Genomic DNA, 11,903 nt, shown 5'->3' on the forward strand with positions numbered 1-11,903 from the left:
CTGTGCCCCATGGCCTGTGTCTCTTGTTCCCCACATCCACCCCCAGGGCAGCTGCCTCACTTGCCATGTCAAAAGATGAGTCTGCCTAGCAATGTCCACACAGCTTAGTCAAGATGGCCATGTCCCTCCTCAACTCCATCAGCCTTCAGATTCTCTTAACTTCCATAACCAAGCCTCCTGCTCCTCCTAGCTCCCCCAGGCTTTCCTAGTAACTTTGCTGCTCCATCAATATTTAACAGGTTCTTCACTCTACATTTTACTTCTATTTGGAGTCTCTGGGTGATTTTTAGGATTAGGTTACCCCCATTTAATCCCCAATGGAATCCTCCAAATTTCTCTCCTACATAACTGTCCTCTTCAGTACTACATGGTGACATCACCATCCAATTTAAGTACCCCTAAACTCTGCTCCATTGTGCTGCCTACCCTGTCTCCCAAAATAAAGCTTCCTCTCTCCCAACGTTCAAGGACGGGACAGGTAAACAGAAAATTAAGTGGCCTTTAAAGTCCCTTCCAGTGCTGTAATTTTATCATCAACCTAATCCACTCCCAACCCCAAAAGCATCCTGCATTCACTTCCCCTGAAACACGTTTCAGCGGAGTGACTTTGAGAAATAACCTTCTAAGCTGAAAGACCCACGGGCTAACCAGGGTAGCGCAAACCTACCAATGCACCCGAGAAGTGTCACCAAACATTTTTTCAATTGTACTCCACCTCTGTGCCCAACTGCCTAAAGAGTATTCATTTGGCTGTCGCAGAAGTTACCAGGCTCCCTTCCCACGCTCGCATAAAGAGCCCCTAAACTGGGCTAGACTCCTGGGCTAGCCTCGTCCTCACCAAGATACGCTTGTCCTTACTGTCTACTACAGGAGACACCAAGAATGAGTAAGTATCACCGCATCAACAGCTTCATTCAGACAACGTCTAAAATTTTCAAAACAATAAAACAAAAACAGAGTGCTTCCACTGGGGATGGGGTGGGAGGGTGGAACAGAAGCCCCCACCCCCCGCACCGGCCTCTGGGGTTTGCAGTCTGCTTGCCTCGCGCCTTCCCCTTGATCACCTCTTTCCCTACAACAATCTCCCCCACCTCCATAACTCGAAATCCCCAGCTGAGGTGCGGCCGGTTGCTCCCAGCCTTGCCCCGGACGTCCCTCTGGCCCAGCCTTCCTCTCGGCGGGACCCCGACGAGCAGGGCCCCCTCCATCGTCCAGTTCACCTCCTGGTCCCTTCCCGGGCCGCTGGGCACCCCCGCAGAGCTCTGTCCCGAAGCAGAACCTCGACAAGCCAAGCCCACGAGGCCCGTCGCGGGACCCACCCCCCGCTTCCTTCTCCCAGCACCTCGTCCTCCATGCACCCGGCCCCCGGGGCTCTCCGTCGTCTTCGTCCGGGCTCCTACCGCCCCCCGTCGGGGGCTCCACCCCCCGCCTGCCCCCGCCCCCAGGCCGGCCCCCTCCCCACCGCGCGCCGCCGGCGCCCTCTGCCCCGGCACGGGACTCCCTTTGGCCTCCGTTCCCCGCCCAGAAGCGGCGGCGGCGGCGGTAACGGCGGCGGCGGCCCCAGCAGGAGCAGCAGCGGCGGCGGCAGCGGCGGCGGCGGCAGCAGCGCCGCCCCGGCCCCGCCCCGCCGCCCGCCGGAGCCCCACGCCCCGCCCGCCCGCCCCGCCGCGGGACTGCTCCCCCCGAAGCCCACCACTAAGCCCCCCCGCACTCCCCAGCCGCGATCCGTTCGAATCCAGCTCTGCCGGGCCTGCTGTTCTTTCCTCACGCCCCTCAGGACCCGGGGTGGGGGAGCCCTGGGGTTCGTGGCCATCCCTCTCCCTCCTTCCCAAGGGCTGAGGGATTGCCCCTGATCCCGAAACCCGGCCCCGTAACCGGAGCCTCCCTCCTTGCAGCCCTCGGCTTTGCTTTCAGACCCCTCGCCTTCAGGCCTGGCGCGAAGCGGGTGGAGAGCCTGCATGCCGGGATCTCCCCCCTGGCTTGCCGGGGCCAGTATGAATTGCCCCCATCTCATCCTCCTTCAATTTAAGCCCCCTCCCCGCCGCGCCCGGCCCGGCGGCCCCCGCCCCTAGAGCGAGGGCAGCGGAGCCAGGGCGCTCCGAAGTCATCCCCCGCCTTTTTTCCAGGGACTCGGATAATTGCCCCTGCCCCCATCACAGCACTCCCACTCCCGAACCCAGGCCCCGCCGCCACCTAGGGGTACCCCTTACCCTACGGTTCCTGCACCTCGACACCAGGGAGAAAGCACCCTTCAGAGCACCCGTCGCACCTCCCCTCTGAGGTTGGAGGGTATTTTCTCCTGGTCTCTTCAGGACTTCATCACGGACAGCCCCCCCCCTCAAAAAAAAAACAAAACCACAAGCCCTTTCTCGCCCTGCCCAGCTGGCCAGCCTCCCTTCGGATCATCGGGTCCTCGGAGCAGGGGGTTGGGGCCAGGTAGTTAACAAGACCAATGCCTCCATCTCCCTTTCTGAGGAGTGGGGTAATTCCAATGGTTTCCCCCCCAGGATCAACCCGACCCCCGTTTCCATGGAGACCCCCGCCCAGCCGGGAAGAAGACTCTCAGATTGTGGTGAACGAGTCTCACCTGGCTAAGGGGAGAAGGGGTGAGGAGGGGGTAGGGTAGGGCACGGATGGGGTACGAAGGTGGGAAGTGGAGGGGAGCTGTCCCAAAGGGAGGGGCGAGGGCAGATTGAGCTCCAGGGAGTGCTACGTCCGGGGACACGGAGAGGACGGCGCCCCCGGGGGGCAAGCAGAGCGGCCGCGGGGCGAAGAAGGGACAGGGTTGGGGAAAGGCTTGAGGTAGAAAGGAGCAGGTGGGGGATATGAGAAAGCTGGGGAGTCAAAAGGGGTGGAAGGGTTGGGGGAGAGAAAAAAAAGACGCACCTGTTCCCGAGTCGGCTCCGCGGGGAGGCTCAGGCCGCCACCCGGACTCCCTCTAACCCCTTCGGAGCCACCACCCGCCTAATTCTGCCCCGATCTGATGCCCCCTCAGCCCCTTATTGCCACCGACCTCCTTCTCCTCTCTCTCGGCGGCGGTCGGACTCTAGGAACTGAGAGGAAGAAGGGAGGGCTCAGCAAAGCGGAGGAGAGACAGAGCCACACACTGGCAGCAGCCGCGGCGAGCGAAAGAGTGAGGGGGAGAGCGGTGTGTGTGTGTGTCTGTGTGCGAGCGAAGCCTGGTGGAGTGGGTGCCGGTCGCAGGGCTCGACGGGAAGTGGAGTCCGGTCGGGTTCGCGGGTGGCGCCGGCCCCCGCTCTGCGGGACTACAACTCCCAGAATGCCGCCTGCCCGGGGGGAGGAATAGGGAGGAGGAGGCAAAGGGAGGGAGCGAGCAAGAGAGGGAGGGACGAAAGCAGGGAGCAAGCGGCGGCGAAGGGGGCAGAGCCAAGCAGCCCCGGTGACACTGGGAGGGGAGGGGAGGAGGAGGGGATCGCTGCGAGGACCGAGCGGATTCCGGAGAGGGAGGCAGCGGTGGCTGCAGCAAGCCGGGCAAAAAGCTAGACTCCCAGGAGAGGCGGAGGTGCTCAATTCGAGGGGCTGCAGGAGCCCCACGCCCCCCCACCGTACGCCCCACCAAGGGGGAGGTTGAGGAAGGGAAAAGATCAGTGCACCACGGTCAGGGGTTTCTCTCTTTCTTCCAACGCTCTCCACCTTATGCCCCGACCTGACTTTCTCAGGCCACCGGTGCTGGATCCAGTGTGCAAATCCGGAGACCCCAGATTTCCCCTGCCCAGCAGCACAGAGCAGACGCATTCAGTCCCCTTCTCCCAGGGGCCTGAGGGAGGCTCCCCTTGCTGGCAGGGCGTGACTCCCCCGTTCTTCCCGCCCCCCCTCTTCGCCACCCCCCATCTCCCTCCCCGGAACCCCTCCCTTGAAGCCGGGGCTCCTGTCTCCCTCCCAGCCAAGAAAGGGAGTCCCTCGGGGGCGACTACCCAGCCCTCTCCCTTATACTGGTCCCTTACCCACCAGTATCCCCTTCTTAGCGTTACCCCCCCTCACCTAAGTAATAGTGGGGGCGACCCGAGTTGGACTGGCGGCTACTTTTCCTCCAAGACCAGCCGTCCTTGGCCACGCCGACCCTGTGTAGAGACAGAGAAGCATATTAATACTGCCGTTCCTCCCCTCGAGTTCGGATGCCCGTGGAAATGGCTCACAAGAAAAGAGGGGTTGGTAGTGGAAGTGAGCTGGGGGTGAATCCCAATCCTCAAACCTCATCCCACGCGTGGAAATCCAGAGATTCGTCCTCTTCCTTAAAAACCATCAAATCGCTTGGGGAGGGGGGGCGTTAGTTGGGGTAAATTATCCCAATGTCCATGCGACTCGAAGCGACGCTACATGTAGGAATAAAGATAGGAACTAGGCTGCCGCCGCGAGAGGAAAAGTATACCCACCCCCCGCCGTCGTCCACCCCCAAACACACACACCCCTAGGAGAGTCAGATGGCCGAGTAAGGCGGGGGAGGCGGTGGGAGTGCTGGAGAGTGAAAAGGTTGTGGCGGGGAGGGTCCGCGGCCCCCTGAGAGCAGAATCCAGATGCTAAAGAGGTTGGGGGGGGGTGCAGCATAATTGCAGACACTGTCTCTCCGCGCTTTTCCCGGAATCGCCGCCGAACACCGTCTAACACTCGTAGTTGCTTACCAGTCAATCCCCTAGCCCCATTTGTGCGCGTGAGGCGGCCGGAGCCCGGGAAGCCCGGGCACAAACTCCGCGGAAGCTGGCCTTCGCCGCCGCCGCGCTACCACGGGCCTCTCTCCCTTTGCTGGCGGCCCCGCCGATCTACCTTCGCCCCCGGCCGAGGCCAGACCCCGCTCCCAACTCCACGCCCCTACTCCACCCCCAGCCCCCCTCCCCTCGCCCTCTCCCCGCGAGTCGGGCCCAGCCCCTAGCACCGCCCCGCCCTACCGCTCGGTCCCGAGCCCAGCAAGTGCCCCGAACTCGCCCCCCGCCCCCACGCCCAGGCCAGTCCGGCCGGGCCTGGTTTCCCCCTCCCGCCGCGCCCCGCCCCCGAATCCACGTCCTACTTCGCCACCCAACTCGGCCCGGTCCGGGTTCGGCCCGCGCCCAGGCCACCGGAGTCCCCGGTTCGGTCCGGTGTATGGCCACCCACCCCGCCCTTGCCTGGGTGCCGGCCTGGCCCGCTGCCTGCGCCCGCCGAGCCGACTCGGGCGCGCGGTCCGGGTCCTGGTCCCGGTGCCGGCCTCGGTCCCGGCGGCGTTGCCGCGTCTCGCCACGAGGGCTGGGTCCACGCAAGATCCGAACCCGCGCGGGGTGGGGGCCGCGGAAAGCAAGTTTCTTTATCTCCCCTCCGCCCCCGCCGCAGGGCCGCGCCGTCCCCCCCCTCCCACGGCGCCCCCTTCACCTGGGCAGAGCCCCTCGCCCGCTGTCGCAACTTTGCTCTTCTCCACGCTGCCGGGGAAGCGGGCGAAGCGCGAGGAGGAGGGAGGTGGCGGGGGGTGCTGGGATCAGGCCGCTGGGCTCTAGGAGGACACGTGGGGGAGGAGGGGAAGGAGGAGGAGGAAGGGGGGGCGGGCCTGCAGTTCTCGGGGCTCCCCCTGCCAGCCCCGGGGAAGCCGGAACCTCGCCAGGCAGCCGCAGACCCCGCACTGGCCACGGGGGAAGAACGGAGCCACCTTCCCCGGCCAGCCCTTGGCTCCAGGAAGGAGGGGGGGCGAGCAACGCCGCTCGGGGTCGGAGAGCAAGCGTTTTCGCTCTAGCTTTCTGTGTGACTCTCTCTCTCTCGGTTTAGCCTCTGTGTAAGCGGGTGGTGGTTAGGGTCTTGCGTGCGCGGGGTGGGGGGCGCCCCCGCCGGACGCCCCGCCCCTCCCCCGGTCCCCCACTTCCCTAACCCGGGCGACCTCGGTGCGTGGCTCCGACGCTTGGGCACCGAGGCCGCCCGCGGGTGCAGCCCCAGCCCCGGCGCCGAAGTGGGACAGGTGCTGGGGAAGGGAAAATGCCGGGGCTCGCTGCCTCGCTTCGCGTCTCCGGGGCGTCCCACCCTTCGTGGCAACCGCCCCGGCTGCAAACCTCCCTGGGCAGACCTCAAAGGGCAGCCCCCTGCCTGGGCGTGGAGGCATGGGGGGGGCGGGAGTGAGAGGCCAGAGGGAGGAAGGAGGAGGGGGCGAAAGGTCTGTAAAGGGGGAAGCCTGCACGACTCGGGCCGAAAAACTGGTTCGAAGAGGATTCAGCTTCTGCCCGCTTTCTCTGGGCTCCTCAGACACCAAACTGAACCCCTTGACCCTTACCCTTTACCCTAACGACTCCTTTCCAGGCTAAAGGAATAAATCCTCCTACGTGTTTACATCCCAGGCCATCCCCAGGACTGAAGAGCTGAGAAGCCTGCGGTCCACACTGGAACTCTGATGACTTTACATTAACTCTGAGGAGGAGATCAGCTTGCGATGGATCTGAAGCTGCCGGCCTTCTTGCTTTCAGTCTTTGGGTGTTTCTTAGCAGTTCCAGCCCTGAGTCCCTGGTGGGGACTTCAAAGGCATGGCCTCAACCTAGAGGGTATTAGGGGAGGTGCCCAGCAGTTCCTGGAGGGTTCAGGGCATTATTGTCAACGGAATGTGAAATGAATAGCAGGAATTTGAAAAAAATCTTTATGTGCAGATATATTGATATTATTTATTATATATTTATCTATACTAAGGAAGCCAGAGGGTGATTTGGACTAAAAGGAAGCCCAGCAGGATTAATGTCTTCCTCCTCCTTCTCCCCGCCCCCCGCCTTTGTCCTAGGCTCAGAGGTTCCATCCCTAAGCTATGGGGTGTCTTCTCTCCTTTGGAAGGACTTTAGAGATGGCAATTGAGACTTGCCTAGTATGTCTGCCTCACTTGGTTTGAAGGATGCGCATGAGTACTGTGGAGGAGGGCAAGCCATGAAGGCTGCAGTGGTTTTGCTGTTGAGGCCTGGCGTTCTGCGACCCCTCTTGCTGGTCCTCAGCAACCTCAAAATCTATTGTCAGCAGTGAGGACAGACTGCTTGCCATTTTACTTTGCTTGGGGAACCTCTTCACTAGCTGTTTTACTTGACCGCTCCCACCCTGCCATGCACCCCACGCACATACATTAAAAAGTGCTTGGCCTTAGCTGCACCAAGGGAAAGTGGAGATTTGGAAATGATTTGTTTAAGCTAATCAACACATGAATTCAGAATGCATTCTTAAAGTGGGGAAATTGCCTCTACCAGGCCTGATAACGCAAACCCCACCAATTCTGCTTTGATTCACATTGGCCGTCTTCAGTGATGTTAATTAACCCGGTAATTACTGCATTTGCACATCTCTTAAGGCCCTTAGGGCCTTAGGGCTACTTTGGTCTTGGTTTGAGGCTGAGATGAATTTTGGACATCTCCATTCCCTCTCATTTGTGTCTCACCATTTGGCTGCATCATTTATCTGGTGAAATGAAGGTTGGGGCAAGATGGTTATTTCCTGGCTGAAGCTCTAGCTTTTCTGAGCCCTTTCCTGTTGGGGGCCACACTTCCTGCCCTACAGGAGATGATGGGAAACCAAGGAGCAGGATAGGGAGAGCTGTGGGAAGCCTTGTAAAGAATGTAGATTTTAATGATTATTTTATTTGAGGCTAGAACCACAATATCATCATCATAATACCTTACCTTTGTACAACATCGGAGTGTTTACAAAGCCCTTTCAGTTGTGTTATTTCATTTGTTTCTCACTACAGCTCTTGATTTTGTAATTGAGGAAACTGAGGCCAGGAGCGGCTATGAGCAGCTAACTGAAGGTCACATGGTTAGTGAGTTCCCGAACCAGGATTCAACCTCAGTAGTCCTGTTTCCACATACGGAGCTCCTTTTAATATGGTATGGGGCCTCCATTTCATGTCAAAATATTCCTTTTCAGGCAGATTTGTTTTTCTAGTTGTTTCTCCCATCAATAACATCTGGACTCAGAGAGGCAGCTTGATGTAAGAAAGAGGATTGTTTGGAGAGTTCTAAGAATCCCATCCCATTTCTGTCTTGTCGATAGCTAGCAATGGGACCTCAGGCAAGCCCTAGCATTTAAGCAGTGCCAGCCTGGTGCCAGGTAATGTGTTTTGGGTCTTCCCCATGCTCTAAAATATAGAAATCAATGCACCTGTCATACCTCCTTCACAGGCACACACCTGAGCATCAAATGAAATAATGGATGGGAAAGAATTTTGTACACTGTAAACTACTAGGCTCATACAAGAGTTGTTATTATTAGGATTGGCACCACCAGACCCCCTAGGTGTGGCACAGAGATTTAGGGGTGACACTGGCCTGAGCCCTGTCTTCGTGAACTGACCAGACAAAACAGGGCATTGGAGGGTGGTGTCCCAGGGTAATTTAGGCCCCAAACCAAACCTCTGGCTAAATTCATAGGATAATTGCTTCAATTCTCTGCTTTGTTCTGCAATCACAGGCCTTGTATCTCTGGTAAAACAGCCCAGTCCTATGACAACAACAACAATAAAATCCCAGTGGTTTAGATCTTTAGAGTGTCAGAATGAAGCAGATTTGCAGCTTCTGGTCATCCCTTCATTCCCTGCAGTTGAAGGTGAAGTCAGTTGAAGGTGAAGTCAGGTTTGGAATCCAGGGTCTCAAGCTTGTCAAAGGACTCATGCTAAGTCACTCTACTTGAAAGCAGACCAGCGGTGATCAGGGTACAGAAAGAGACTTGCAAATATGGGGAAAGAATGGGGCTGGTACTAGACTGACTGTGAGTTACACACACTATGTGCTCTCCATTGTTTCACTTTATCTCCTGGGTAGGGCCACAGAGGGCAATTCATTGCCGGTATTCGGTATTCGTATAAATTTCAAATGCACCTTATTGCCTCAGGTTGCTGCTGGAGATGCATTCCAGCAGCTCACTGCAGCTGAGGAAGGCCTGGTCTCTGCCCTCTCAGAGCCCCCGGTCTAGATGGGGAGACAGTGTGTCTGGTTAAACTTAACTCTGTAAACAACTAACAACCTTTCTGGATTTTATAGCTGCGGGGGGGGGGGGAAATGAGGAAGGGGGCTAAAATCACCCCAGAGCCCTCTCCAGGTCAAGCCTCCTCCCTTCCTGAAGACTCCTAGGCACTTAACAAGGTTCTTAATCAAACAGACAGTGTTAGAGGTGGAATGAACTCTAAGAAATCAACTGCCCTCCTGAAAAACTGGCTGTGACTGCAGGCTGCCAACAAAATCAAGTCCATGAGTCCTCACCTAACTTTCAGGGCCCTCCCTGATTTGATTCCAGCCTTCTTTTCTTCCGTGTCCCTCACAGGGCTTCTGTTCTCACCAAACTGGCCCTCTTGGCATTCCTTGGACAAGACGAGCGCTTCCTTGACTGTTCCCTCAGCTTTATCTATGCCCTTCTCAGCTTGTTGAAATGGCACTCAACCATTACTCAAGCCTGCTCTTTCCTGCCACCTCTTATCCCCCACTCCCTGACCCCACAGTACTGAACTGGTCCCTTCTATGCTCTGCCTATCTATCTTTCCAACCAGATTTTTCCCTTCCTTGGATGAAGGAACCCAGTATTTCTCATCTGTGTATCATAGCCTCCGTCCTCCCTTTACCAATGTTGTCGACCCTTGCATGGAGTTGGCCCTCAACAAGTGTTCGTTAAGTGAATGAATGAATGGATAATCTAATCAAACCTCTTTATTTATAGTGGGGAAACTGAGGCCCAGAGTTAGTTTTCCTTCTAGTCAGTTATTAAAGACTCAGTTTTAGCAGAATTCTCTGGTGGTCCACTGGTTAGAGTCACAAGCTTCCACTACAGGGGGCATGGGTCCGATCCCTGGTCTAGGAACTAAGATCCTGCATGCCGCTCAGCCAAAAAAAGGAAAAAAAAATTAAAGACTCAGTTTTAAATCTTGGTCCTTTTTAGTCTTTCTCTTCCCATTTAGTGGTTTCACACAGTCTCTGAAGTTAGACAGATGTGGTTTGAATCCCGGCTCTGCCACTTCCTAGCGATATTACTTTGGACACTCGACTTCTTTCTGAGCCTCAGTTTCCTCATGTATAAAATGGGACCTAATAAATATATACTGAAAATGTTTCAAGAGTCAAATGAGTTCTTGTATGTTAAGTACTTCGTAAAGTGCCTGACCTCTAGTAGACATCCTGTAATAGTTTTCTGGTTTTTGTGTTTAACGTGAGGAGTTTTTAAAGAGTTCAGAACTTGGGAGCACCTGCTGAATTCAAGCCTGGAAATAAAAGCCACAACCTGAACACAGAGAAAAAGAGAGGTGTATTTTTGAAGAGGAGAATGGAATAAAATTTAGCTAGACTTTTCAGTCAGTCAAACTATTACCTCTTCCTCCAAAGAGGCTGAAGAAGCTCAGGAACAGTTCTCAGCCCAGTGGCCCACATTCAGTGGGAACTCCCCAAATTCCAGTTCCTGGAGCCGTGCATTCCTCTGGTTGTAGTGGTGATTCTGTGTTGGCTTGGGGATGCTGACCCAAGATTGACGTGCCCTGCTGAAGCTACACATGCTATTCTCACCCCTATCTGTGTGCCTACAGGACACCCTTCACCTGGCCAAATCCTTCAAGCCCCACTTCCATGAAGCTTTCTCTGAATGCTTTTGCCTCTGAACTCGTGGCCCCATAGGTAAGCCCTGCTTAGCAGTTAGCTCTTTTCTGTGCTCTGTGCCTTAGTTCTACCTCTCCATCTGAGGGCAGGCACCTTGTGATAGGCATAGAAGGTGCATCCCCCACAATGCCCAGCATCATTCGAGGAGGCAGCACTCCAGGAATACTTTGGGATTGTTTGACCGTAGGTGTTCACTGGGGGCATGGGACCCTTCAAGTCTCACCCACACTCTATCATTTCCCACCCCCCAACCTGCCCCCCCACCCCCCGCACACCACACTTCTAAAATCATCCACCCCCAGGATACCCCAACCTTTTCAGTAGCCATCTTCTCTCTTAGAATTTGCAAATATCTGGAGGGCAAGGGCCATGTGTTACTATGTCCTCCGCACAGCCCAGCATAGCACTTCCGACATTAACAAACTAGAGTAAGCACATGGTTTTGTTACTATAGATAACTTGGTAAAGATACCATGCTTATTTCGGGACTGTGTGTTTATATGTATTCTTGTGTGTCTGTTCTTGCTCATTAAACTTCAAGGGGCTTCAGAGGAAGAATTGTCCATTTTGGGAATTCAGTCACAAGATAAAAAAGACAAGTTGAGACCTGGGATTTAGATTTTTTTTTTTTTTTTAAAGCTAGGAAGCCAGTGTTCTCTCTTCAGTACGTACTCAGTTTAAATGCTCATACCGGGACTTCTCCGGTGGTCCTGGTGGTCCTGTGGCTAAGACTCCACGCTCCCAATGCAGGAGGCTTGGGTTCGATCCCTGGTCAGGGAACTAGATCCCACATGCCACAACTGTGAGTTCACATGCTGCATCTAAAAGGCTGACATAAAGAATAGCCCTTTGGACATGGGAGGAGAAGGAGAGGGTGGGATGACTTGAGAGAATAGCATTGAAACATGTACATATTACCATATGTAACATAAATAGCCAGTGGGAGTTTGCTGTATAACTCGGAGAACCCAAAGCGGGTGCTCCATGACAACCTGGAGTGGGGAGGGAGGTAGGAGAGGTTTCAGGAGGGAGGGGTCATATGTATGCCTATGGCCCATTCATGTTGATGTATGGCAGAGGTCATCACAATATTGATTATATTTTAATAATTATCCTCCAATTAAAATAAATAAAATTCAAAAAACAAATAAATTTAAAAAAGAAATGCCAAATATAATTCCTAAATATGTCTCTAAAAAAACAAATAAATAAAAGATCACAGGTGCCACAACTAAAAAATAAAATCCCGCATGTCACAACTAAGACCCAGTGCCACCAAATAAATAAATATATATTTTTAAAAATACCAACACCAAAATTTCTCAAGTT

The 11,903-nt window shown here is 55.3% G+C and overlaps 1 protein-coding gene across 3 annotated transcripts in view; it reads right to left on the bottom strand.

The window, feature by feature from the left end:
- Window positions 1-5,661, bottom strand: part of BCORL1 (BCL6 corepressor like 1) — a 59,598-nt gene extending 53,937 nt beyond the window's left edge. Inside the window, exons 1-2 of one of the 3 annotated variants that reach the window (XM_081566619.1) lie at window positions 5,362-5,661; window positions 4,003-4,082 (exon numbers count right to left, since the gene is read on the bottom strand). The gene's annotated coding sequence lies outside the window, so the exon portion shown is untranslated. Of the gene's footprint in view, window positions 1-1,342; window positions 1,409-3,013; window positions 3,190-4,002; window positions 4,083-5,361 lie in introns of those variants that run through there. The other 2 variants (XM_081566620.1, XM_081566621.1) reach the window with 2 other exon arrangements.
- Window positions 5,662-11,903: the final 6,242 nt, after the last annotated feature.

This window comes from Giraffa tippelskirchi, chromosome X (genome assembly GCF_054371585.1).
Source record: "Giraffa tippelskirchi isolate mGirTip1 chromosome X, T2T-mGirTip1v1.2.pri, whole genome shotgun sequence".
NCBI classification, from domain to species: Eukaryota; Metazoa; Chordata; class Mammalia; order Artiodactyla; family Giraffidae; genus Giraffa; species Giraffa tippelskirchi.